We start from the raw sequence: 27,626 nt of genomic DNA, 5'->3' as shown, positions 1-27,626 counted from the left end.
GGTGGTGAGGAGGGGGTAACACTATTTATTTAAAAACATGCCAAAAAATTTTCACGGCCGAACCTAAAAACACATACTTGGTACTAAATGCGTACCATTTTTACAGGCAACAGTTGCTAACTAGTGTTGAGCGGACACCTGGATGTTCGGGTATGACGGGTTCGGCCGAACTTCGGAAAAAAGTCCAGGTTCAGGACCCGAACTTGACCCAAACTTGACCCCGAACCCGAACCCCATTGAAGTCAATGGGGACCCGGACTTTTGACTACTAAAATGTCTCTAAAAAACTAATGGAAAGGGCTAGAGGGCTGCAAATGGCAGCAAAATGTCGGTAAGAGCATGGCAAGTACTCTGCAAATGTGGATCGGGAAATAACTTAAAATAACATAAAAAAATAAAAAATATATAATCTTGACCTAGGAGGACAAGGTCCATATGGAGTAGGAGGTTGAGGGTTAGGGGGTTAGGGTTAGGGTTAGGGTTGGCCAGAGGGCTGCAAATGGCAGCAAAATGTTGGGAAGAGCAAGGCAATATAATTCTCTCCCTATAAAAACAAGCAGGAACCTTGCCCTAAACTATCTAATGCAGAGTATCTCACAGAAAGAAATGCAGTGCTGCTGCAATATGCAGAGTATCTCACAGGAACAGATGCAGTGCAGCTGCAATTTAATTTGTGAACCAGGACTGACTCCTATATAATTCTCTCCCTATAAGAACAAGCAGGAACCTTGCCCTAAATTATCTAATGCAGAGTATCTCACAGAAAGAAACAGTGCTGGTGTAGATTTCTGAAGCAGGATAGTCCTATCTAAATCTCTCCCTCAGATCATCAGCAGCCTTTCCCTACCCTAGCTAAAGCAGAGTGACGAGCTGTGCTATGTGCCTCTAGCTTATATAGAGGCTGAGTCACATGCTCGGTCACATGCTGCACTGGCCAATCACAGCCATGCCAATAGTAGGCATGGCTGTGATAGCTTCTAGGTAAAACAAGTAAAACAAATGGTGATTGGCTGCCCTGCAGCGCACCATTACATTGCCGAACACTTCCAATTTTAGCACAATTAGCACCAACCAACCGGTAGTGTAAAGTAGCAATGGAATATAGAAATTGAGTTATGTATTTACAACGTGAGTGAAAATTAATTGTTATAGGAAGAGCATCCTTTATATTAATTTAAGCTCTTACATAATCTCACAGCGCATGAAAAATTGAAAATGTTAGACAGAACAACTTTTCTTAATAGAGATTCTAGATCGAAGGTGGTAGCCTATGAAATAATCAGCAGGTGGTAGCGTTCTCCGATTTTCTTTAATGAAATTAGATCTGGTATGAGTAAGACATGCTGGAAGTATAATAAGTTGAATAGCTCATGCCTTTATAAGTGAATTTTTTTTTGTTTGTTTAACTGAAATTTTATCCCTGGTTCCTTTCTCTTCCACTTCATCAATTTGTTAATGATGTTTTTAAATGAAGCCTTAACATTTTCATTACATACCTTATTTTAGACCCAGTGATGTCATCATTGGATGTCTGTGCTTCTCTATTCAATGCAGGCAGACCAGGGCTGGGGGGGGGGGGGGCAGCAAGGTGCTGTACAATGCTTTCCTGAAAACACAACAGCACCATGATTCAGTATTCTTTTCAAGAGCCCACAGCCCTGAGGGAAGCAGTGGTATGGATTTTGGGAGCGTTATACAAATAAAAAACTGCCTTGAGGTCCAGATGTCAGTCTGGAGGAGTGGCAGTTTCTAAGCCAACTGGATTTGCATGTATATCACCCTATGTAATGAACATATGTGGTGCTGAGGCTCCATGATAGAAAGGACTAAAATTCAATGAATGAAGGGGTTGAGGGTAATTATGAGTTATCCCTTTTGAATGAATGAATGAATGACTTCTAGGCGCTTTTTCCAGCCAGTGTCTGCTTGGCTGGTGCGGTCATTTTAGGATCTCGACACGCTTGGGACACACAGATATACATATACCGTGTTTCCCCGAAAATAAGACCGGGTCTTATATTAATTCTGGCTACAAAAAACACACTAGGGCTTATTTTCAGGGGATGTCTTATTTATTAATGGTATGTACAAAAAAGTTTCTCCGCCTGTCAGCTCTGGAGTCAGCATTGTGAAATTCTGTAATCCCAAAAATAAACCTTTGTTTAAAGACCTCATAAAATGATGTAATCCGTTCTGTAAAAAGATAATATCATGTGCAGTGTGTCTCCTTGTGTAACATTATTGTGGAAAATACCTTATTTACAGTGCCGCTTGCCGCTCACGTGACCCGCTGGAGCTCTTCTTTGCTACTCCAAATACTGCAGAGGGGGGGGGGCCAAGATCCCCAATGACGTCAGCCCCACTCTGAGTACTGAAGTGGGTAGGGGCTTAATAAAGTTTTATTGAAAAAACAGCTGACATCAGCCGGGAGGAGAGGAGAAGAGCTCTGGCGGGTCACGTGAGCGCCCAGCAGTGCTGTAAATAAGGTATTTTCCACAATAAAGTTACAAAAAGGAGACACACTGCACATTATATAATCTTTTTACAGAACGGATTACATGTTTTTACAAGGACTTTAACTAGGTCTTATTTTCGGGGTAGGGCTTATTTTCGGGGGAAACAGGGTATATACTGGGCCAATTTGGACAAGATCCAATTTACCTACCAGCATGTCTTTGGAGTGTGGGAGTACCCGGAGGAAACCCACGCAGGCACAGGGAGAACATGCAAACTTCAGGCAGATGGTGTCATGGTCGGGATTCAAACCAGCGACCCTTTTGCTGCTAGACAAAAGTGCTACTCACTACACCACTGTGCTGCCTTTTATAAGCTGTAGTGGGTAGAACCCTAAACAGATGGGAACATCCCTGACTTACAGTATGAAGTACAATATGAAGGTTTGAGACCTGCAAAGAAGAGAGGGCTCTTCAAGGCTTAAATGGCAGGGGGCTGTGAATGTGGATCAATGGTTGGGGGACTCTCAATGAAGCGAGGGGAACCAAGAGCAGAGACAGCCACATGGTCCACTACTATTTAGTCCAGGGACCCTACTCAGCAGTCCAGCACCATTCAGCTCAACATAGATGACCCACGCCTTTCAGAGATTGAGATACCCATGTGGGTATCGGGTCGGTCGCTGCCTGTTCACCTTGTGAGATTTTCTATCAGTCATATTGATCGGCCATCAGCAAGAGATCCAGTGCCTTACAACATCGCTAGGAGCATCATGAGCCTGAATCAGCACCTGGGATTATCATTGTGTCATCGCACCGAGGATTGGTCAGAGGGTGCAAACCCAACATCCTTCTTGACACCATACTGACACTGCATGCAGACACCAATTTCCCTCTTTAGTGTCACGGGATGCTTGTTCTACCCTTTTCTTTTCATTGTGTGTTTGCCTCTCAAGGATGTTGGCGGCTCAGAAGTAGCTGAGAAGTTAACAGGTCTTCTCTCCTCCCTTTCAGCGCCTGTGTTAAGGACATATAGATCACTGCCCTTCCTTAGCTGCAGTTGCTAAATATTGAAGGTTGTCTTTTTTTTATTTTTATCAAAAATATTTTTATTGCTCACAAAACATACAGTTAGAGAGAAAAACAGAATGTCATCTTACACCCTGTATTCCAACATTCACAATAACAGAATTGCAGGTCAGACAACAAGTACGACTACAAATCATTTCACATATTCAATACACCATCTTGACCAGCTGGACCCACTTTGCCGAACCCCCGTCCCCTCCCGCCCTTCCACCCCTCCGCTTTCCATGTATCCTCCCAAATGTCTAGGCAGGGGACCCTGTCTGTTGTCTTCTGTCCCTACACCCCTCCAAGTAGCCTTGCCTGTACCAGTTCCAAGGGGCTTAGCCCAGGTGTCGCGAGCCATGGATCCCACAGTTTAAGAAATTTCCCTGCGTTCCCTCTGTGTTGGTATATGTATTTTTCCATTAATAGTGTTCTACCCACATGCTGAACCCAGGTCTTGGTCGAAGGGGCCTCCCTTGACTTCCAATGCAGGAGAATGAGCTTTCTCGCCTGGAACAACGCCCTGGCAAATGCCACTCTGGTGACCTCCTCCTCTATCACCCCCTCCAAAACACCCAGCAGGCAACAAAGTGGGTCCTGTGGAACGTTGGTCCGGAACACTGAATTCAGCGTAGCCAGGACCTCCGTGCAATATCTATGTAGCTTGGGGCAACGCCAGAGTAGGTGGATCAGATCCCCCTGGGCCGCCCTGCAACGTCCGCACAGCAAGGTTGTCTTTCTTAATGTATTAGTTATTTGTAGCAAGGTTTAACTGTGTTGTAAGTTTCCATATGCTTTAAATTGTGCTATTCAACTTGTTTATCACTACCAGGTGTGTGTCTATTTTTGATGATAATCCACCGCCAGGAAAACGGTATTTACTGCATGTGTCCTTAAATGTGTTTGCAGTAATTTTATTTAACTAGGTTTGTCAGAGGGGCTGAGGTCATTCTTGGAGTTGAGACAGAGATCAGAGAATCCAAATTTACCAAGCGGCTCCTTCGGGGTTGGCGCTATATAATATTGAGGCAGACCAGAAGAGGAGATGAGAACCTGAGGAAGTTGCGGATGATTTCCTGATGGTGGATGAATTGGAATGGACTTTCGTCTTAGCATTTCCTTAACCTCGGAGGAGGACAAGGTACTGTCACCATCTCTAACTTTCTACAGACTGCCAAGGACATTGATATTAACTGCTGAACGGAATAAAGGAATGTTGCAAATTTCCAGTGACAAAGGCAGTGGTGGCTGGCGCTCAATATTTGGGGGGGAGGGGGGAGTGGGAAGGCATTGAAATGTGCCTTACCTTTCGATGACGAGGTGGGGCTGGATCCAGGGTTGGGCTCTGGGAAGCTGCCCCTCCACCAGCTGCTCCTCACTTCAGCTTGCCGAGGGAAGTGCCGGGGCTATTGCTTCTCCTCCCGGCCGAACAAGAAGTGGGTCCTGAGACCCGATTGACTGGGACTCCTAAGACTGGCAGGAAGACATATTAATTCACTAATGCCACACAACTGGGTGGGCTCAGCGTGCAGTGCTCTGCAGCCTGAGTCCACCCTTTTGAAGCCAATTAGAGCCTCAAGCTGTAATCATGCGCTTGTAAAAAGAAAAGTCCATTGAAATCCATGTATTTGGTGTTTTTTTTACTACTACTATTCCTTTATACTGGCTATTGAATTTTACAAATGCAGCAAATTATAAATTGGATAATAAAGTTTAGCACTGTGAAACACTTTTTGATAGATAAGTAGTGCATTTTATATACAACTATATAGATCAGACCAAAATGAGGGACAAAGGAAGAGGAAAAAGCGACTTTGTCCTGAATGAGGGATAGTCCCTCAAAATCAGGGACAGTTGGGAGCAAAAAGAAGTTGAGTAACTATTTAATTTACTTATTGCATACATATTGTACATATTTATTTTGCTAGAGAGGATAATTGGCTTGTGCATGTTGTATGTATATGTTGTAATACTTTAGATTCTATACATTGTGTATCCTGCAGTTGTATGTGCAGCTTTTCTGTTTAGTAAAATGAATGAATCCACTACAGAGGTCTACGCTTCCTTGGCTTGTATCTCATAGAAGCTTTAATAAACACCAGGCAAAACAAATAATAATGGGTTAAATTATTTGAATCCATTATTTTGTAATAGTTGCAGGCATTACGCATTTAATGAGCATTATTTTATGTACAGCACACTTTTTTGTAAACCTCACACAGTTTTACACTGCATAATACACAGACTAGTTCAAGCAATTAAAATTAACTAAGCAGGTCAGTATTAATTAAATCCTCAGTCCTTCAAATACTTGCAAACAGAATCTGAACAGATGGACCATCTAAGAGTAGCATGGGGGCATTTTCCAGTTTTCATGTTGTGTTTGAAAATGTGCACATTTATTTGATGTTTATGTAAACTAAAATGATTCAGACCTCTCCAATTTCCTCTGAATCGAAAGCCATAAGTGAACTCACATTAACGCAAAGTTTTAAGTAGAAGTAGAACTGCGGCTATAACATTTTATCCTGATAGGCAACCCGTTGTAAAGTGCATAAGCTTTTAAACTTTTCCTGAACAACTTAAAGCGGAGGTTCACCCTAAAAACAAGTATATACCATTCAATCCAGCATACTGCCGACATGTACAGTATGCTGTTTTTTTTTGGTTTACATACCATAGTATAGGTATTTCCCCCCCTTTCTTCCGAGTAGTGAATCCCGCGGGAGTGGGCGTTCCTATTCAGAGACTAAGTGATTGACTAACTGGTGACGCGCAAAAGGCGCGTCACCAGTTTCCGAAAAAAGCTGAACGTCGGTGGGCAGGTGCCGTATAGCACCGTATAGAGCCGACTCGCAGTTCGGCTTCTTTCGGAAACTGGTGACGCGCATTATGCGCCGGGGGTGAAGCTTTTGTCATACGTCAATCACTTAGTCTCTGAATAGGAACGTCCAGTCCCGTGGGATTCACTACCCGGAAGCGGGGGGGGGGGGGAATACCTATACTACGGTATGTAAACCAAAAAATAAAACAGCATACTGTACATGTCGGCAGTATGCTGGATTGAATGGATATACTTGTTTTTAGGGTGAACCTCCACTTTAACTTCAAGGTAAAAGTTGGACTTAAAGGGACCCTGTAATGGTGGCTGACATTGCTGAACTCGCCTTATCAAAATAATAGTTCCCTTGACTTTAATGATGGCTTAGAACAAGTATACTAGCAGGCCCCTGGCTCACCACCAGCAATGGCCGTGCCGGCTCTCCCATCACCCATTTGTAACAGGAGTGAGACAGGGCACCACACACCTACAGTGCAGGAAACTGCCAAATTGCTCCCTCACATGTTCCAAACCAGAGGTCCACCTCATGAAATAAAGGAATGTCAACACAATCAGCCTTTTTTATTGTAAAATGAAGAGTGCAAAGTTCTTCCTAATAATTACAGAAGTACACCACTTCCTCTTTCCACAAGACATCTGCAATACTGTTCAGTTCAAACTCATGTTTAACATAGGGTCGGATGCTGACCAGCACTCCCACTTTCCACTGCGGTAGGTTACCTGACATGAGTTCTCTCCTTGGGCCTATACTAGGGGTGTTCTCCATTTTAGAGTGCAGCCTACATAATGATTCTCCACAGACAATCACTTTCCACTAACCTCTCTGCTCTCTTTCTGCCAGCCCCCACTTATAAAGGAATAGGCTGTCCCAACCCACAGTTCCCACCTATTGGTGAGTTTCCCTAAAAGGCTACAAACCCTGGCTTACAAGTAGATATCAGATATGGGCTACCAATGCACCATAATGCATCCAAAAATGGAAATGACACCTTAAAAATAACAACAACAAAAAAATGCACTGGAACACACACTATGGGCTCTGTCAAGTTCCTACATACCTGACTGATAAGCCCGATAGCGCAGAGGAAGGCCTCCCTTACATATCTGGTAGAGCAGACAGGTGGCACGGGAGTGCAGAATGGTATGAGTGCCTGGCGGGTCAGCTGTTAAAAAGGCTGCTCCAAGGTTCCTGATGCTGCAGAGAAGAGGACCAGCTGGGAAGAGGATCAGAACAGCAGGCAGGCTGGTGGCTGGAACACCTGATATCCGTACACACACACAGAGATGCTGGGTCTGGCAGATAGTAGAACAGTCCATAGGGTTGTGGATCCAGGCAGGCTGGGTCCCGCACAGACACAGGATGCTGGAACAGGTGCCAGAGGCAGACAGGTTGGGTCACAGGCCGGGTCAGTAACTGTCAGGCAGGGTGGTTTACAAAGGAGCAGGCAGGTTCAAGGTCAGAGGTGAGCCGAGGTCAAGATCAGGCAGAAAGCAAGAGAAGTCCAAAGGCCAAGCCGGGTCATTCAGGAAGCAGATCACAAAAGCAGATTAACCGGTCACAGGAAGCTGCAGATCAGACAGCACTGGTCCTATCCTGTTTAAATAGACCGGTTGGCGGCAAGAATTGAGCGTGCACACCTGCACACGCATCAGCGCACACAGACGTGCACTAGTTCGGCCAGCAATGTGTCTTCCACTGAGCACTTCCTGACAGGCTCATTTACACTTGCAGTTGTAATTGCTTCCCCTCTAAAAAATTATCCAGGTACTAGATGGTATCTAGATGGTATAGAACCCCCCTTAAACTCCATCTTATTAATCCGCTGATTCCCGAGTACTGCTGGAGATGTAAGACTGGAATAGGCTCTTTCCTCCATGTCTGGTGGTCATGTCCTCTAATTCAACCTTTTTGGACAAATGTCCACAAGCTTATCTCCCTGATAACGACCTATAATTTGGACTTCACTCCCGCTCAATTTTTGCTTCACCATTCACCCTCATTGAAAAATTATCCAGGTACTTTTCAGCGCCATTTAAAAAGATTGTGCAGAGGCGATATGTTGACACCTGGGTGCATGGTCTAACCCTTTGAAAGCCTGCAGCACTGTGCTACAACAGTGGGCATTACTTGCAGTTGTGTTATTGGCCCTATTCCCTTGCATGGGTCATGTTTGATGGCATTGCTGCATGCCAAATGCGACCCTTGGTATAATTTTTGCTGTGCTGTACCTCGGTTGAGGTGATGTTTATGATCATGGCCATGTTAATTCGATCCTTGGCATCCGGTAAAACTGCAGCTTGGCTGCCCATGTAGGGAGGCTTATTTGCATTGCAGTGTGCTACAGTACAGGTGTGTTGCCTGCAATTGTATTAGTGTATTTTGTTGTTTTAACTTAATATTTAACAGTGCTTGGAGTGTTCTTTAAAAATACTAAAAGTGAGTATATACAGTATACAGAAGGACTAAATGGAAGCTTTTACATTTCTATATGTTTATCTCCATCTAGGAAACATTTTAGAGTAACTCAACTGACCTAGAAAAACTGCTGGGAATAATGATACAGTATGTATCACTAATTAATGACTGCCTTTCCCTGTGTGTCAAAATGCTGCTGACCCATGCACGCTCCATCCGTTTCCAAGAATGTTTATTAACTAGAGAGCCAAGCATTTCATTTTCCTGACCCTCCAATGGATTTATGGATTTATTGATCAACACAAATTGTGATCGGCTCCATTAGCTGACTGTGTTGTTAGCATAAAATATGTGTCATTTAATCTTTATCAAGCCATCCGACATTGTGATGAAGTCCACCGGAACACTGAAATGGCAGCTTATTTTCTGCTGCAGTGCTATGCTGAGTTCATAAAATTTTCGATTGCTGGAGTAGGTTAGATCAGAATAAAAATGTCTCAGTTTGCCAGTTCAGGTAGAAGTGCCCTATGCATGAAGAGGCACCGTACATATGAATATTGGCTGTACATGTTACATTTTTTAAATGCAATGCATTAAACATAATGAACTGTAAAATGATATTGTATATTATAATACAATCAAGCTAAGGAAACAGGAGGTTTCAGCACCATAAATATGTAATAATTATGCAGTTTAAGGAGAAAACTTAAGGGTATATGTACCAATCAGTACCGGCTCTTAAACTTGCCGACTATAATTTTTACTTTCCGGCAGGGTAAGGAAAACCTTCTTATTGGCTAAAGAAGCCTATACAGTGAGGCTTCCTCTGCCTGTTAAAAGTGAAAGTTACAGCAGGAGACAATAAAAAAAATGGCAATCCCTTGTGACAAGGGTCAAAAACTGGTCATAGATGGGTGGTTGAATTAAAAAAAAAATGAATGGATTCCTCCATCCATACAAATGAGGTGGATAAAAGGAATCCTCCCTGCTCAAACATTGTATTCTGACAACGGGGACTCGCTGCTGTCAGAATGCACTGTTGAGTGGTTGCATTTCCAACAATCCTATTCAACAGAATTCAATCATTAGATCGACTTCTGTCGAGAGGGGGCCGACACACATGGATCGAAATTTGGCCAGTGCCTGCTGAACCAGCTGAATTTTGATCCACCTAAGACTACATACTGCCCAACAATTTGAGATAGGAATGAGGGACACCTACTAGAAAATGTATGACGGCATAGGACATGCCCCTTGCCACACCCCCTCAAAGGAGAATTAACCAAAAAAAAATGATGAATTAAATCCACAAGGGTTTTTTTTTTTTAACCACTTACCCCCCGGACCATATTGCTGCCCAAAGACCAGAGTACTATTTGCGATTCGGGACTCTGTCGCTTTAACAGACAATTGCGCGGTCGTGCGACGTGGCTCCCAAACAAAATTGGCGTCCTTTTTTTCCCCACAAATAGAGATTTCTTTTGGTGGTATTTGATCACCTCTGCGGTTTTTAGTTTTTGCGCTATAAACAAAAATAGAGCGACAATTTTGAAAAAAATGAATATTTTTTACATTTTGCTATAATAAATATCCCCCAAAAATATATAAAAAAACATTTTTTTTCCTCAGTTTAGGCCGATACGTTTTCTTCTACATATTTTTCGTAAAAAAAATCGCAATAAGCGTTTATTGATTGGTTTGCGCAAAAGTTATAGCGTTTACAAAATAGGGGGTAGTTTTATGTCATTTTTATTATATTTTTTTTACTAGTAATGGCGGCGATCAGCGATTTTTTTTTTCGGTACTGCGACATTATGGCGGACACTTCGGACACTTTTGACACATTTTTGGGACCATTGGCATTTTTATAGCGATCAGTGCTATAAAAATGCATTGGATTACTATAAAAATGCCACTGGCAGTGAAGGGGTTAACACTAGGGGGCGGGGAAGGGGTTAAGTATGCCTGGGTGTGTTCTTACTGTGGGGGGGGGGGGTGGCCTCACTAGGGGAAACACTGATCCTCGGTTCATACATTGTATGAACCGAAGATCAGCATTTCCCCTGCTGACAGGACCGGGAGCTGTGTGGCGGCTGGGAGTGAGGACGTCATATTACGTGCTCTCGCCCAGCAGAGCCACCTTGTGGACGTATTTCGACGGTGCGGCGACGGCAAGTGGTTAAATGAACAAATGCCGGAATTTAGAATTTGGATGAAAGGTACTGGGAATTTTTTTTTGAAAGATAAAAAGTGCATTTTATATACAACTATATAGATCAGACCAAAATGAGGGACAAGTGAGGAGGAAAGATGGGCAGAGGGACATTGCTCCAAATCAGGGACAGTCCCTCGAAATCAGGGACAGTTGGGAGCTATGGGGCCAGATTCACATATCCCGGGCGCACCTTAACGTAACTGGTTTAAGTTACACCGCCGCAATTTTTCCAAGTTAGTGCCCGATCCACAAAGCACTTACCTGGAAATTTGCGGCGGTGTATCCTAAAACCCGTCCGGCGCAAGGACGTACTGCGCATGCTCCCGTCGCAAATTTCCTGACGTGCTTTGCGCGAAGTTACGACGCGCCGACGTTTTGTGAATCGCGACGGGTAAAAAAGACTTGCGCCGGGAAAAAAAAATTTGTAAAATTAAAAAAAAAATTGAAAGCAATGCGGGAAAGACGGGTATACATGGTGTACTAATTTTACACTTTGTAAAAGGTGCCCTATCTTTGCGAAGGCAAACTAACACTTGCGGCGACGTAACGACGAGAAAAAGTTTTGTGGATCGCCGTAAGTAATAATTTGCATACCTGACGCTGGTTTACAACGCGAAATCCCCCCAGCGGCGGCCGCGGTACTGCATCCTAAGATCCGACAGTGTAAAACTATTACACCTGTCGGATCTTAGGGATATCTATGCGTAACTGATTCTATGAATCAGTCGCATAGATAGAAACAGGGATACGACGGCGTATCAGCAGATACTCCGTCGTATCCCTTTTGTGAATCTGGCCCTATATGACTAGCTTTAATTCTGAAAAGGAAAGAAAGGTTCTTCTACACACTGGTGTTTGGTGGAACTGATAAGTAGCCTAAAGGTCTAAATTCACAATGGGAGTCTAAGGTCTGATGGAGGTTTATCTGGGGTCTAATGGTGATTTGTCAGAGGTCTAAATGTGGGGTTATCTGAGTTCTGAAGGGGAGGATTATTTGTGGTATGAAAAGACAAAATTATGAGGTCCAAAGAGGGGGCTAATCTGAGGTCTAAAGTGGGTTTATCCAGGGTCTAAAGAAGGGTAATCAAAAGTCTACAGATGGGTTTATCTGAGGTCTGAAATTGGGTTAATCTGGGGTATAAAGAGTATTCTGAAGTCTAAATGCTGTCTGAAAGTGGGCTGATTTACAGTCTAAACTAAACTAAATTGAGGTCTGACGAGAGGATAATCTAAGGTCTAAAAGGGAGTTCATGTGAGGTTTTATGGGGGGCTAGTTACAGGTTGGGGTGGTTGCCATTTGTTTCAACAGGTTGTGATTTGGTGTGGGCACGCACAGCTGCCATTGTGCCATTGCTGGGTGTCCCAGATGTTCTTATACCTTTAAGGAGGCATGTGTTCCCTCCAGACAGACTTGTCCTTAATATATCAAACTGCTATTTATGCACTCCAATTACTAAGACTCTCAAAATGATAGAGTTAGGACCGCGGCAAACTGGGGTGCCTTGACGTTGCCACTGCGACTTACACATACTGTATGTTTGCCAATGTGTGCAACTAAACCCTTTGTTTTGAGCTGTTAGACAGTGTCAATTTGGTTTGTTGCAGGCTAGCTGGTAAGTGAGCTGTTAATTTTTGAGGTTTGATGGGGGGATGATCTGAGGTCTAAATATGGGTTTATCTGAAGTCTGAAGAGGGGCTAATCCAAGTTTTAAATGGGAGTTCATCTAAAGTCTGAACAGGGGCTAATCTAAGGTCTAAAGTGGGGCTAATCTGAGATCTAATGCCATCGTTTGTGGAAAAGGAGTCTGATCTGAGGTCTGAAGAGGTAATTCGTATAAGTGAGGCTTACTCCAGCCATCTATATGCAGCCCCATATAATACATAGTCCTGAATGTTGTACTCTGTGGCCCAGATTCTGAAAGAGCTTACGACGATGCAACGCCATGTGCACCGTCGTAATTCCTAATCTGGGCCGTCGAATCTATGTGACTGATTCTTAGAATCAGTTACGCATAGATAACCATTAGATCCGACAGATGTAAGGCTCTTACGCTGTCGGATCTTAAATGCAATTTTTTTTTTTCGCTGCTAGGTGTCGCCTCCGTCGTTTTCCCGATCGAGTATGCAAATTAGCAAAATACGCAAATTACCAAACGTACGCGCGGTCGACGCAGTGAAGATACGATGTTTACGTTAGATTTGCGACGCATAACGTTGCCCCTGCTATATGAGGGGCAACCAATGTTAAGTATGGCCGTCGTTCCCGCATCGAAATTTAAAAATTTACGTTGTTTGCGTAAGTCGTCCGTGAATGGGGCTGGACGCCATTTACGTTCACGTCGAAACCAATGATGTCCTTGCGACGTCATTTCGCGCAATGCACGTCGGGAAATTTTAGGGATGGCGCATGCGCAGTACCTTCGGCGCGGGAACGCGCCTAATTTAAATGATCCACGCCCCCTACCTGGATCATTTGAATTAGGCGGGCTTGTGAATCTTGCGGCGTCGTAACGTAAATGAGATACGTTACGCCGCCGTAGTTTTACTCCATTCTACGAGAATCTGGGCCTGTAAGCCTTGCTGTACATGGCATACTTCTGAATAACGTGTTAATTGTCTCAACAGTTACTGATTGCAAGGACAGTGGCAGATGCTTGTAATTTTACTTGTTTCGTTCTCACTTCCATAGGAGTGAGGAGAAGACCCGTGTAAACTTACACAAGACTGAGGATGCTCTCCTTGCTTCCATGTAACAACAGTAGGTGCCTGCGTGGTCAATAGCAAAGCCCCAACTTTGTAATGCGGGAAGTAAGTAAATCACATGCTGCCTCATATCTAAATGTACTGGACATGTCACTCCACTTTCCAAACCAAATGAAGTGTAGGAATTAAAGGGGTTGTAAAGGTTTGTTTTTTATTTTCTAAATAGGTTCCTTTAAGCCAGTGCATTGTTTGTTCACTTACCTTTTCCTTCGATTTCCCTTCTAAATGATTTTTTTCTTTGTCAGAATTTCTCACTTATTGTTTCTCCTCAGTAAGCTTGCCCCCATCATCCGAGCCGTTCTGAAAACCTTTACAACCCCTTTAAGGCAGCCCAACCATTATGAAGGGCCTGCCAGCACAGTACAATGTGGCTCAAGTCCTGCGGGAACGCGTGGAAACGGAGTTCCTGCACTTTTTTCACAGCAGGAACTCAGTTCCCTTTGCAGGACTAGAGCAGCCCGAGCCAATCCTTCACTAAGCGGCGATGCCCAGCTCGACTCACTGTCAGGGGCAGGCGAACCTTAGTAATCCTTTATGTTACTGGCCGCTTCCTGTATATGGATTCATCGGGTACTGTGCGGGTATTCAGTCACTTCCTCGATGCCGCAATGTCTCCTGGGAGCTTTTGTCATTGTTCCCAGGAGACATTGCGGAGGTCTGCCGCGAGTTATCGCGGGATTTAGAAAGAAGCAAGTTCTTTCTAAATCCCGCTACCCAATGAATCCATATACAGGAAGCGGCCAGTAACAAAGGATTACTAAGGTACAGTGGTTTAGTAATTATGCATATGAGCGTATCATTTTATTTTTTTTGGTGGGGGAGTGTATCTTGGGTGGGAGTTTCCACACTTTTTTCCCCAGGACTTGACCCCTGGTTGTGATTATACATTGCACCCTACTGTACAGTGCCATGAGATGCTATTCAGAATGAAAGGCACCTCAATGCACTGCATATAAAGCAGGTATGCTGCCATGTGTTTTATTGCACACTGCCACAAGGAAGAACTGACAGGGAGCCCTACACCTTGTATTAGGAGTTTGGAAAGTAAGGTTTATAACATGAACTGGATCAGTGCTCTGTTTTTGATCCCCGATGCAAATCCCCTTCTAGGATCAACGCAAATGAAGCCTATCCTTTCATATCATTTTCATTTACAAAATTATAATAACAGAAAATGTGGACATGTCAGACCAGGAGATTCCATCTACAGCTAAGTAACAAGAGCCATTAGCAAATGCAACTCTGAAATGCGATCGTTTGCTCAATACAAAAGGAAGCTGAAAGGAGACGGCCTTGAGGAGAAAACAAAACTTTACCAGAAATGGCGACCTGGTCTGGGAGGGGGAATTCATAATTAATTAACGTTCCATCAAAGCCCTACAACAAACTAGAGAGACTTTTTTTCAATTCAAAATACGCACCTTGACAGGAGTGGAAAAGTACATGAAAATATATCTGAAATAAAGGAATACCCTCTCTGAGGAATCATGGAAAACCACCACACCTTTGTTATGTATTTATTATTACCGCTGTCAGCATTAATAAGCGATGAGAGTCTGGAGACACTTTACGCTCCAATTAAGCTGTGTGTTTTATTGTTCAGTCTTGAGCGTGGTTTATGATATGGGACACTTGTGTGGTTTAAAATAACCAATATAAACCACTCCCAAAGTGGCAGTAAGACCACAACATTCCTTTGCTATGCCTGCCTCTGATTATGCAATAGGATTAATTGATCCGCCCTCAATTGAGAGCTGGAGCGAGGATAAGAAAAATAAATAAATAAGCCGGTGTAACATTTCACGCAATTACAGGCTTCGTCTCGTGCTGGGAATAGCAATCAGGAGTTTGCATGGCCCACACTAATGAGTAAATAATAGTTAGAGCCCTCTTATCTAACAGAATCTTCTGCAGGGTTGTTCAGAATGAAGGGAAAAATATTAACCTCTGAATGGTCACTGATCCTGTATCTTTTAAGTATTACCTTGAATTTTAGGCTATTCAGTCCCGCTGTGATCAGTCTTGAAAAGAAAGAGATGCAGGTTCCATTGGCTTTTTTACGCAAACTCCCATTCAATATTGTTTTTTTTTTCCTGATAGCTCTACTGAATGATTTGGAAACTCTCATGGATCTATAAAATTGATTATAGGTTTTTGTAACTAGCTGCAGTTAAGCTGTCTACCTATATGGGTCACAGAAACAACAATGTATCAATGCAATTTCAGAGCTGACTATTTTTAAAGCTGAGCTCCAGAAAGAATTCAAAACTACCATCACAGAGGGACATCGCCACCCCCCCCCTCCCACACACACACACACACACACCTCAATTACTGTACATAGTTAAATAGTAGGTAGGGTTGAATAAAAACAATAGTTCATCCGGGTCAACCTGTGTTGGTGTTGGTGTTCCAGTGTCAATAATAATTTCCCATATCCCTATATATTGCGTTCACTAAGATGCACATTCAGGAGTCTTTTAAAAATATCAATACTCCCTTCTGAGACCACCAATTGTGGAAGAGTTCCACCACGTTATTGCCCTGACAGTGAAAAACCCTCTGCGCAGCTTTAGGTTAAACCTCTTCTCCTCCAATCTCACTGTGTGGCCCTGTGTCCTCTTACACTTCCTAAGACTTAATTGTTTTTTTCCAATGCTGCGATCACCATTAAGGTATATGTAAATTGCTATCATATCCCCTCTCAAGCATCTTGTCAGGTCACCTGTTGCCAGGTGACAGATGCACACCGTTTGGGCCAGGAGTGCACCGCTAAGGTAGTGGACCCTACGGCTGACTGCTGCAGATGGAACACTGGGTGGCTAAGGAAGACCGGTTCACTGTAGCACTAACAGGGATCCCACAAGGAGCTAGAGCCTAAGATTCCCCAGGGCGCAGAGTTTAAGATCCAGCAGGTATTCACCAGAGCCTCTAGTGGTGAGGATGGCCTTAGCTGCAACTGAATCCAGGTCGCGGCCCCCATAGTCCCCTAGCTCACGCTCTGTAGGGCATAGAGGAGAGAGGGGAAGCAGCCACTCAGAATACAAGAGATAGTGAGGGGTTAAGCCAAGGTCGGGGGAAAAAAGTAGACAAGGATAAACAAAGGACAGGCCAAAGGTCAGGGACACAGGCAAACAGGAATAGGGGACAAGCCAAGATCGGTACACAGAGATAAACGTAGCACACGGCAAGCAGGAACCCAAAAACACAATGCTCAACAAACAACATTGATCAGCAAGACAGACCTGCAGTGCACTGGTTAATATAGAGTTCCTGATATGGCCTGGGGTGGAGCCATACAGGGAGGAGATATGATAAAAGCAGCCAGGTGAGAGCGTCTGGCCTCTAAGGTGAACCCATGGAGATGAAGGTAAGCTGCCAGACATTACTGCATATCCATGACACATCTCTTTTCCAGCGAGAATAAATGTAGTGCTTGTAGTCGTTCCTCATAATTGAGGTCCAATCCCTTATGAATTTTGTTGTCCTTCTTTGGACTCTCTTCAGCTCCAGCACATTCCTTCTGAGGACTGGTGACCATAACTGGATGGAATACTCCAGATGTGGCCTAACTACAGTTTTATAAAGTAACCAGAGTTTTATAAAGTGAATTTAAGGTTTAAATGCTTGTTTTTTCTTCTCTCTGACGCTCTGGGTTGTTGGTGGTCCCTCAGTATCCTCTCTTACAATGCAGGTATGCTGGTTCTGCATCGTACAAGATAACATCAGAGTGCCTGTAGATTTCTTACAACCAACAGAGTCCCAAAGAAGGTTCGGAGCATCTGTCTTATGGACAGGAGGAAACTTGTGGTATGGGTTAATGCCAGAAAAACTGCATTTAACCCTTTCACTGCCACTGATGTAAGTCTTATGAACTTGCCAGCTCAGTATTTCTTACATTCCTTTATGCTGTTAGCTCATGGTCACTTCAGCAAATAAGAATATTAACTCCCAGACTTTGTTGCTTAATGAATTGCAGTGATCAAGTCAGCAGTGACAGCACATATGTAATAAATTAATAATAATAAAAAAAATCTGCATGCTATAGAAGACCTCTAGGTGACTGTTTGTATCATCTGAGGCTATTCACTTCACGGGGGGGAAAGATGTGAGGGGTTACTACCACTTTAACCTGGCTGGCGGTATTCCCGAGTCTGGCTCGGGGTGAGATTTTTGTGCTGCGATCGGTATCCCCGAGCCAGACTCGGGCTCGCCTCGCAGCAACACAGACCAAGTTACTTACTTTGTCCCTGGATCCTGTGATGCCTCCCAGCTGTGTGAGCGAGCGGGTCCTCGCTTGATTCACACAGTGTCCCTGTGTGCTGCCGATCTCCGTTCCCTGCGACGTTACGACACACAGGGGCGGAGAACGGTGCCAAATTCTAAAAAGCAAATAAACACATTACATACAGTAATCTTATAGATTACAGTACTGTATGTAAAAAATACCCCCCCCCCCCATTTGTCCCTAGTGGTCTGTCCAGTGTCCTGCATGTACTTTTATAAAATAAAAACTGTTCTTTCTGCCTGCAAACTGTAGATTGTCCATAGCAACCAAAAGTGTCCCTTTATGTCAAAAGTAGTTTTAGAGCAGCTAGAAAACAGCGATAATAAATTATAATCACTTGCAGAATTGTGCGATAGCGATTTGTGGGGAAATTCGTCATAAAAAAATAAAAGTAATGACAGCGACAATTCTGCAACTGAGCAAATTTCAGTGTTTTTGATTTGATTACATTATTGAATAATTTTTATTATAATTATATTATTATTTGTTATAATTATTTATAGTTATTTATTATATTATAATTTATGATTTTGTTTTTCAAACTTTATCATACCTGAGATGTCTACTAGACTCTTGTTTGGACATATTTAAGTGAATTATTCCTAAGAATTACAGGCCTACAATTTAAAACGCCAAATTTCCATGCTAAATAATCGTACCGCTTTCAGCACCTAAAATCTGAAATAATCATACCGCCAGGGAGGTTAAGTCACTATAAACCATGTACATATTAGAAACTCTAACCTTTCACAATGACCATCAATCAATCAGAAACCATGGCACACATTGTATAATGCACTTTTATTATAGCCCACATGAATCTGTCCCTACCATGAAAGGGCTAGTTGGTTTTGTTTGCCAAAGTATCCCAGTCCTTCACAGGGAGATGAATTGACTCGATGTATGGTGCCATCGATCAAGGTACATGCAGATCAGATATGTCACCAACACACATTCCTCATATTCTTTAACCAGTTCCCGATCCCCGCATGTACATATACGTCCACAATATGGCACGTACAGGCACATGGGCGTACACGTACGTCCTTGCCTATTAGCGGGTGGGGGGTCCGATCGGGACCCCCCCCGCTACATGCGGAGGTCGGGTCCGCTCGGGGAGCGATCCGGGACCACGGCGCGGCTATTTGTTTATAGCCGCTCCGTCGCGATCGCTCCCCGGAGCTGAAGAACGGGGAGAGCCGTATGTAAACACGGCTTCCCCGTGCTTCACTATGGCGGCGCATCGATCGCGTCATTCCCTTTATAGGGAAGACACGATCGATGACATCATTCCTACAGCCACACCCCCCTACAGTTGTAAACACATACTAGGTGCACCCTAACTCCTACAGCGCCACCTGTGGTTAACTCCCAAACTGCAACTGTCATTTTCACAATAAAGAATGCAATTTAAATGCATTTTTTGCTGTGAAAATGACAATGGTCCCAAAAATGTGTCAAAATTGTCCGAAGTGTCCACCATAATGTCGCAGTCACGAAAAAAATTGCTGATCGCCGCCATTAGTAGTAAAAAAAAAAAAATTAATAAAAATGCAATAAAACTATCCCCTATTTTGTAAACACTATAAATTTTGCGCAAACCAATCGATAAACGCTTATTGCGATTTTTTTTACTAAAAATAGGTAGAAGAATACGTATCGGCCTAAACTGAGGAAAAAAAATGTTTTTATATATGTTTTTGGGGGATATTTATTACAGCAAAAAGTAAAAAATATTGCATTTTTTTCAAAATTGTCGCTCTATTTTTGTTTATAGCGCAAAAACTAAAAACCGCAGATGTGATCAAATACCACCAAAAGAAAGCTCTATTTGTGGGGGGAAAAAGGACGCCAATTTTGTTTGGGAGCCACGTTGCACGACCGCGCAATTGTCTGTTAAAGCGACGCAGTCCCGAACTGTAAAAACACCTTGGGTCTTTAGGCTGCATATTGGTCCGGGGCTTAACTGGTTAACAAAGATTTATTATAGCAGTTAGTGAATAGATAAGTTGCAATGTTTTGGGGCCACACTGGATCTCCTTCACCAAGGTGTTTAACCTAAGATTTAGGGGAAAACCTAGGATGGACACTTAGGTTAAGAGAGCCAAGACAACTGTTTAAATGGAAAATAGCAGATCTAATATTCAATATTTTTTGGCAAAGGAATGTTACTTTAAAAGGAAAAGATCCTTTTTCGACAAACATTTTTTATAAAAAGGGTGAGTTCACCTTAGAGTTACATATTGTTGTCTTTATCTATGTTCAAGGACAGCTGTAGAATATTCTGTTCTGTGTGCTCATTAAATACTAATAAAATGGAGTCATCTCACCTGCCAAAACAATGTTCACACACCATATCGCAGTAATAGTGAGTGATTCATCATCCTCATAATATGTTACTAGATGCCTTATTTTTAATACTATTACAGTACAGATGGGATAATGTAGCTGATATGTTCCATATGCTACCAGGTAGGTCACCCAATCAATTTGGAGGTGAAATGTTATTATTATTATTTTCAGATGGTTTATTATCAGGAAAACAACTTGAATAAATGTACAATGCAACTGCCCTGATCCATCAAACTTCAACCAGCACCTTAAAGCGACCCTGTCAGTAGCCCAAAAAATCCAAAGTGCAGTTTCCTGCAATAAAAAAGCTATTAATCTTACCTCTCCTGTGGCCCTTGCTTCTTACTTCACTTCAGCCTTCCTTAGGATTTTCAGCATTTAACACTTTCAGTGTTGGATGCCTGTGCCCCCCACCGCACTTCCATCCTCTGACCCCTACAGGACACTTTTTTTTAAATGTCCCATTAAATACATTTCACTTTCTGCACTGCAGATGGAACAGGAAGAAGTGCCAGGAAAACTCTCCAACACATGTCCCCATTGGAAGATTTTCCCACTATTCTTGTTCTAGTGACTACTCAAAATTTTTGATGACAATGGTTGCCAGGACAAATAGAGATACTTTAAAGGTGAACTCTGGGCATAAATATTTTCAAGTGTGCCTATTCTTCAACAGCCACAAAAATATCTCAAAACACTTTGTGTGCACCAAATGCCCTTGCAAACCTAAATATTTGCTTGTAAAAGTAGCAGTGACATCATTGATGTGCTGCACATAGTGTGATGGAAGTTACTAAAATGAATATTTTTGTGTTATGATTAGAACCACTGAAATGTTGTTTTTCTTTCCTTATATTGTTTATTTGTTTTATTACCTTTTATTTCTTGATCGATATAAGATAAAATACATATGTATGTGAGTGTATTAGAAAATTACTTTCCTTAAGAGACATTATAGAGTTAACCAACCCTTCAGGAAGTGATTACCGGTAAGTGAAAACAGATGTCTCCAAGCCCCTCCCTTGTACTTTCCACTCCAAAACTCCCTCCATCGAAGAAACAAAGATGGCCACCAAAGACTTTTGAAACGTGTGCAGTATGCCAAGAACAGATGTCACAGGGGCGTGTAATAAGGGACTATATATGGACTGACCTATCAGCTGTGCTCATGTGTGTGATGTCATGTTGTTTATAAAAGACCAATAAAAAGTCCAGCCCCCTCTCTGATGCTGGGACACCGAAAGAAACAGATCTCTCTCTCAGTTTTCTGTGTGCTTTCACAATTTGAATCAACGGCAGAATGGGTTAAGCCCTGAGGTTGTGTCAGGGCTCAATCCTTGTCAATAGCCTGGGCACAGAGCAGAGCTCCTTTGAGAAAGTGAATTCCACAGCGAATATCTTCAGAGAGGGGAAAATACAGGGCTGACACCACCTTCCACCAGAGGCACACCCAAGTGACAAATCAAACCCCTGTACAGTCTGACCACAGCGGTGGTCAGACTGTACCCGGGTATATTTAGAGTCATCCAAATGACTATATATGGCACACTGGAGCTGCTTCAAAACTGGATCCAAACGACCAAAACGGATGGATGGCTGTGTTACTCTGCTGGAGACTGAGACGTGTATGGTCAGCGATGACGGCTTGTGCGGCATTTACTGAAGGCTTGTGGGATGAAAAGATTCTACTGGCAGCTTTGCTAGGTAAAAGACTGCTATCTGTCCTCAGATCTTCTTCATCATCCCCAGGAGAGCTGTGCTGTGTGCTGTCCAGTGTAGAGAATACGATTCCCTATCATCTGTGCCCAGTCTTGCCACACAGAGTTAATCCAGCTCTGAGCAATCCTCTTTTTATTGTTCAGTGAAATAAAACAGACTTCCAGATAAAGACCAAAGTCCTTGCTTGAGTGACAGGTTATTTACATATCTCATGCACTAGCTTGCAGACATGCACAGCTTCTGTAAAGTGCACAATTCACATCCCCCTCCCCTCTCCTCCTCTCCTCTCCCGTCCAGCTCTCCCAGGATTGGCTGTCTTTCCTGTGTTTTGATTAAATGTTTTCAAAATATGGGGTGATCCACAGTTCAGTGTAAACAGCCATCAGAATATACATAGACAAGAAGCTGTGCATGTCTGCAAGCTAGTGCACAAGATATGTAAATAACCTGTCGCTCAAGCAAGGACTTTGGTCTTTATGTGGAAGTCTGTTTTTATCCCAGTGAACAATAAAAAGAGGATTGCTCAGCGCTGGATTAACTCTGTGTGGCAAGACTGGGCACAGATGATAGGAAATCGTATTCTCTACATTGTGACATCAAAAAAAATAAAATAACATTTTTGGGTTTACATCCACTTTAAGAGAAGCGTCAGTGAACAAAGCTCCTTCAGTAGATTTACATGGTTCCTATTGATGCATTTGTCACAATAACAAGTCATTTGAAAAGTATTTTGTAGAATAATTTCATGTTATAGTTAATGGGTTCTCTGTTACATAAAGATCGAAATAAATCAAAGTTTGTCTGTAATTCCCACTGTTTTCCCATTAAGCTCAGTTGAGCGGGTTTGTCGGCACGGCAGCAGATATACCCTCTGGGCCTGGGTGTTAAATGTGTGAAACATGATTAGCAAGTTTGATGCCACCGCGAATAGATGAAGAGAAAATTCTCGCAAAGTGTCATTGTATCAATGCACAATTGGCAGTGCCATACACATCCCACACAGTGCGAACACCAAATATCAAAGTTAAGTATTTCTGCTTGAAATTACCATAATATGCCTTAAAATCATAACACATAAATATGTATCAGTGTCGCATGCTATTAACCCTGTCAGTTCAGGGGTGGTGCAGAGGAATGGTTGCCTGTCTAGCAAAAACATGAAGTGGGGAGCATCATTCATCATCAGAGTGCTGTCTACTGGACCCTTTCAGTAAGCTCTACCCACTTATAACAGCAGTCCGCTTTTTATCAGGCATCTCTAAACCCAAAAATATGATACAGTATATTACAACTCACCTGTCTTTGATGTGGTGACTGCTTTCAATATTCTTTTTTCAATTTTTTTCTCCTTTATTTTCACCATGTAATCCAGCCAGTAATACGCTTTGGGGCAGATCCACAAAGAAATTACGCCAGCGTATCTACTGATACGCCGGCGTAATTAAAAAATGCCTGCGTCGTATCTTTGTTTTGAATCCTCAAAACAAGATACAACGGCATCTGGGTTAGATCCGACAGGCGTACGCCTTAGTACGCCGTCGGATCTAAGATGCAATTTTCCGGCGGCCGCTGGGTGGCGTTCACGTCGTAATCCACGTCGAGTATGCAAATTAGCTTTTTCCGACCGATTCCACAAACGTACGAGCGGCCGTCGCATTCTTTTACGTAATTTTACGTTCTGCTTTTTACGGCGTATAGTTAAAGCTGCTATCTGGTGGCGTACTCAATGTTAAGTATGGTCGTCGTTCCCGCGTCTAATTTTTAAATGTTTACGTCGTTTGCGTAAGTCGTCCGTGAATGGGGCTGGATTCCATTTACGTTCACGACGAAAACAGTGACGTCCTTGTGACGTCATTTGGAGCAATGCACCCTGGGAGTTTTGACGGACGGGGCATGCGCAGTTCGTTCGGCGCGGGGACGTGCTTTATTTAAATGAAACACGCCCCCTACTCGCCGCATTTGAATTCCGCGCCCTTACGCCACGAGAAATACACTACGCCACCGTAACTTACGGCGCAAATTCTTTCTGGATTCAAATTTATGCCAAGTAAGTTACGGCGGTGTAGCGTATCTTAGATACGCTGCGCCGATGCAGATCTTTGTGGATCTGCCCCTTTCTGTCTCAAGGTGGCTACACTCACTGCTCCATTCTATTGAGGAGCAGCATAGCCACCCTTGGATAAAAACATTGCCACCCTATGGAGAGGGGAGTGTTCGATGGACTAGTAAATTTAGAACTACTTTACAAAAGTGGCAAACAAAATAAAACCTAATGGCGCATATACACGATCGGACATTCCGACGTCAAAACCATTATTTTTTTTCCAACGTATAATTGTTCGCTCAAACTTGTCTTGCATACACACGGTCACACAAATGTTGTCGGAAATTCCGAACGTCAAGAACGCAGTCACGTACAACACTACGACGAGCCGAGAAAAGTTAAGTTCAATGATTCCGAGCATGCGTCAAATTGAACTTTTGTTGTCGGAAAAATTGAGAACCAGCTCTCAAACATTTGTTGTCAGAAATTCCGACCGTGTGTACGCGTCAGAACTCTAGCGCTTTTTGACCACTTCAGCACCGCTCTTCCCTGCTTTTTGACCACTTTAGCACCATTTGCCTGTGCTTTTTGACCACTTCAGCACCACTAAGCTGCATTATACTGCAGACAGGCAGTTTCTACAGGCACAGCGACATACCTGTATGTCGCTTCCTGTTTCCGGGATCACCATGTGTGTTCGTACGTCGTCCCCCTGCGGACTCAATAAACAATAATTTATGGCTAGGACCTGCTAATCGGCTGTGTCCAATCACAGTCCTGAGGCCTGTGTTGACAAGGACTCTGTACAGACTCTGTACAGAGGGAACAAATAGATTTTTAGTAAAAAGCAGCACATAATACACACATTAACACTTTTTAGGCACATACTTAACCCCTTGATAAGCCTGAGATGTAACCCCTTCGCCAGCCAGTGTCAGTTAGTCAGTTCCCAGCCAGTATCAGTTAGTGTTAGACCTCTGCCGCCCTATCACAGTCTCACTGATCACGTCCATTACTAGTTTAAAAAACAAAACAAAAAAACAACCAAACTCCCCCCCCCCCCAAAAAAAAAACACAAACCAATCAATATACACTTATTGTTTGTTTGTTTTTTTTTTTTTTTATCAAAGACATGCAGCAGAATACATTTTGGCCTAAAAAAAAATTTTTTTATTTTTTTTAAATCTTTTCTTTATTTGAACAAATCAAAAAAGACAGCAAAAAAGGTAAGATAAGTCTCAGGACATCTTCCGTACATCATCAAGATAACATAATCAAAATTGTCTTTTTCCTCCCTCAGAATAATGGTTATATTTCAGAATTTACTTCATATTCACATCATTTTATTCATAGTCACAATATACTCCTTCTTTATTTCTCCAGGTATCCATTTCCCTTTGGTCATACATCTGTAGGCTCGGTCTAATCCAATATTCTTAATACGGTATCTGTCTCTATCCTTCCCCTTCAGTTACCCCTGCTGTCAAACACATGACGGGACAGGACAACAAAGTGCACTACATAACCCCACAACAGCAAACAAACACAAAAAATAAAAAAAACACCATTTACGGGGAATCAGGGAATCCCCCCCCCCCCATCTTCTCCCGTTCCACGGCCTAAATTTATGAAGATTTTTTTTCTATTGGATATTTTTTATAGCAGAAAGTGTTTTTTTTTTTACTAAAGGCAAAAAGACTGTGCAGTTGCTCCAGCACTTAGTAAATGAGGCAAAGCTTCACTTTATAAAGAATATCACAATTGCATTTTTGCTTACACATGATCGAATGATGGAAGTCAGCAGAGATTTCCCTCATTTATTAAGCTCTGGAGCAACTGAACATGCAAAGTGCACAGTCTATTTGCCTTTAGTAAATCTACCCCATATTTTCCCCCAAAATGTTCATTTATATAAAAAAAAAAAACAGTGGTGATCAAATGCCACCAAAAGAAGGCTCTATTTATGTGAAAAAATGAAATAAATGTAATTTGGTGACAGCGTTGCATTATCGTGCAATTACCAGTTTTACCTAAAATAGTGATAAATAGCATAAAAGGGTCTGGTAATGAAGGAGGTAAAACCTTCCGGAGCTTAAGTGGTTAAGCAGTTTCAGAAACAGTTCATTTTGGGGGGTACAGGCTTTAAAACAGCGCTCACAACTATGAATTTTTTATTTATTTTTGCAGAAATTCACTACAGTCCATTCAACATGGTTTCCTATAGAACACGTTCACTTCTATGCTTTTTTCAGCTGCTGCATTTTTGGAAAGGGTCAGGGACTTTTTTTTAAAGCAAAAAGGGTGCGTTTTTAGTTCAATTGACTTCAATGAAGAAACTGCAGAAAAGCGATTTTCCACTATTTTGCCACAATTTGCATTTTATAATCCACCCAACAACAAATTGGGGAAAAAAAGCATAAAAAATGCAAAACGCATAAAAAAAATAGCAAAAATGCATCAAAAACACATTTACAAAAATGCACCCCAAAAGGCACAGCAGAAATGGATCAAAATCAAACTGTGTAGGTGTGAACCAAGCCTATATCCTCATATACTTCTAAAACCAAGGAAGCTGCCATCTAAGGCCTCGTACACACGCTAGGTTAAACAGAGGACAACAGTCTGATGGACCGTTTCATCGGTCAAAACCGATCGTGTGTGGGCCCCATAGGTTATTTAACCATCGGTTAAAAAAAAGCCAACTTGCTTTAAATTTAACCGATGGATTCCTAACCGATAGGTCAAAACCAATCGTTAGTAGGCACAACCATCGGTTAAAAATCCACGCATGCTCAGAATCAAGTCGACGCATGCTTGGAAGCATTGAACTTCGTTTTTTTCAGCACGTCGTTGTGTTTTACGTCACCGCATTCTGACACGATCAGTTTTTTTGGTGTGTAGGCGCGAAGGACCATCAGTCAGCTTCATTGGTTAACCGATAAAAACGGTCCATCAGATCGTTCTCATCGGATGGATTGATCGTGTGTACGCGGCTTTAGACTCTGTTTGATCAGCAGTTATGATCCTAGCCATTTGATAGGTTGTCAGATCGGTTGAGAGCAAAAGCAACTCATGGCATGCTTTGTTTTGGTAAACAGTTATTCAATTTTTGTAAGTCTACTTCAACAATATGAATAAAATCTAACTATTATAAGCACATCTGTCAATGTTAAACTGTATCTAAACCCCAAGAACCAAAAATGATACTATTGCAACTTACTGGTCCTCAGATGTGGTGACTGCATTTGTTTTCTTTTTTTTTTTCACACTTTTTTCCCTGTATTTAACATAGAATCTAGAAATACAAACTTTGTTTTAATAAAGCCTCACATAATAAGGACTTAACTAAACATAAAAAAGTACCATCATCCAAATTAGCATAGAGAAACAGGGGAAGGTGGGGATATAAGGGTAGTTTCTGAGGCTGACCAAATAAAATTATCCCACCCAATTGGTAGTGGTG

Source organism: Rana temporaria, chromosome 6, assembly GCF_905171775.1.
Source record: "Rana temporaria chromosome 6, aRanTem1.1, whole genome shotgun sequence".
Lineage (NCBI taxonomy): Eukaryota > Metazoa > Chordata > Amphibia > Anura > Ranidae > Rana > Rana temporaria.
Note: the sequence above shows the minus strand (reverse complement) of the source record.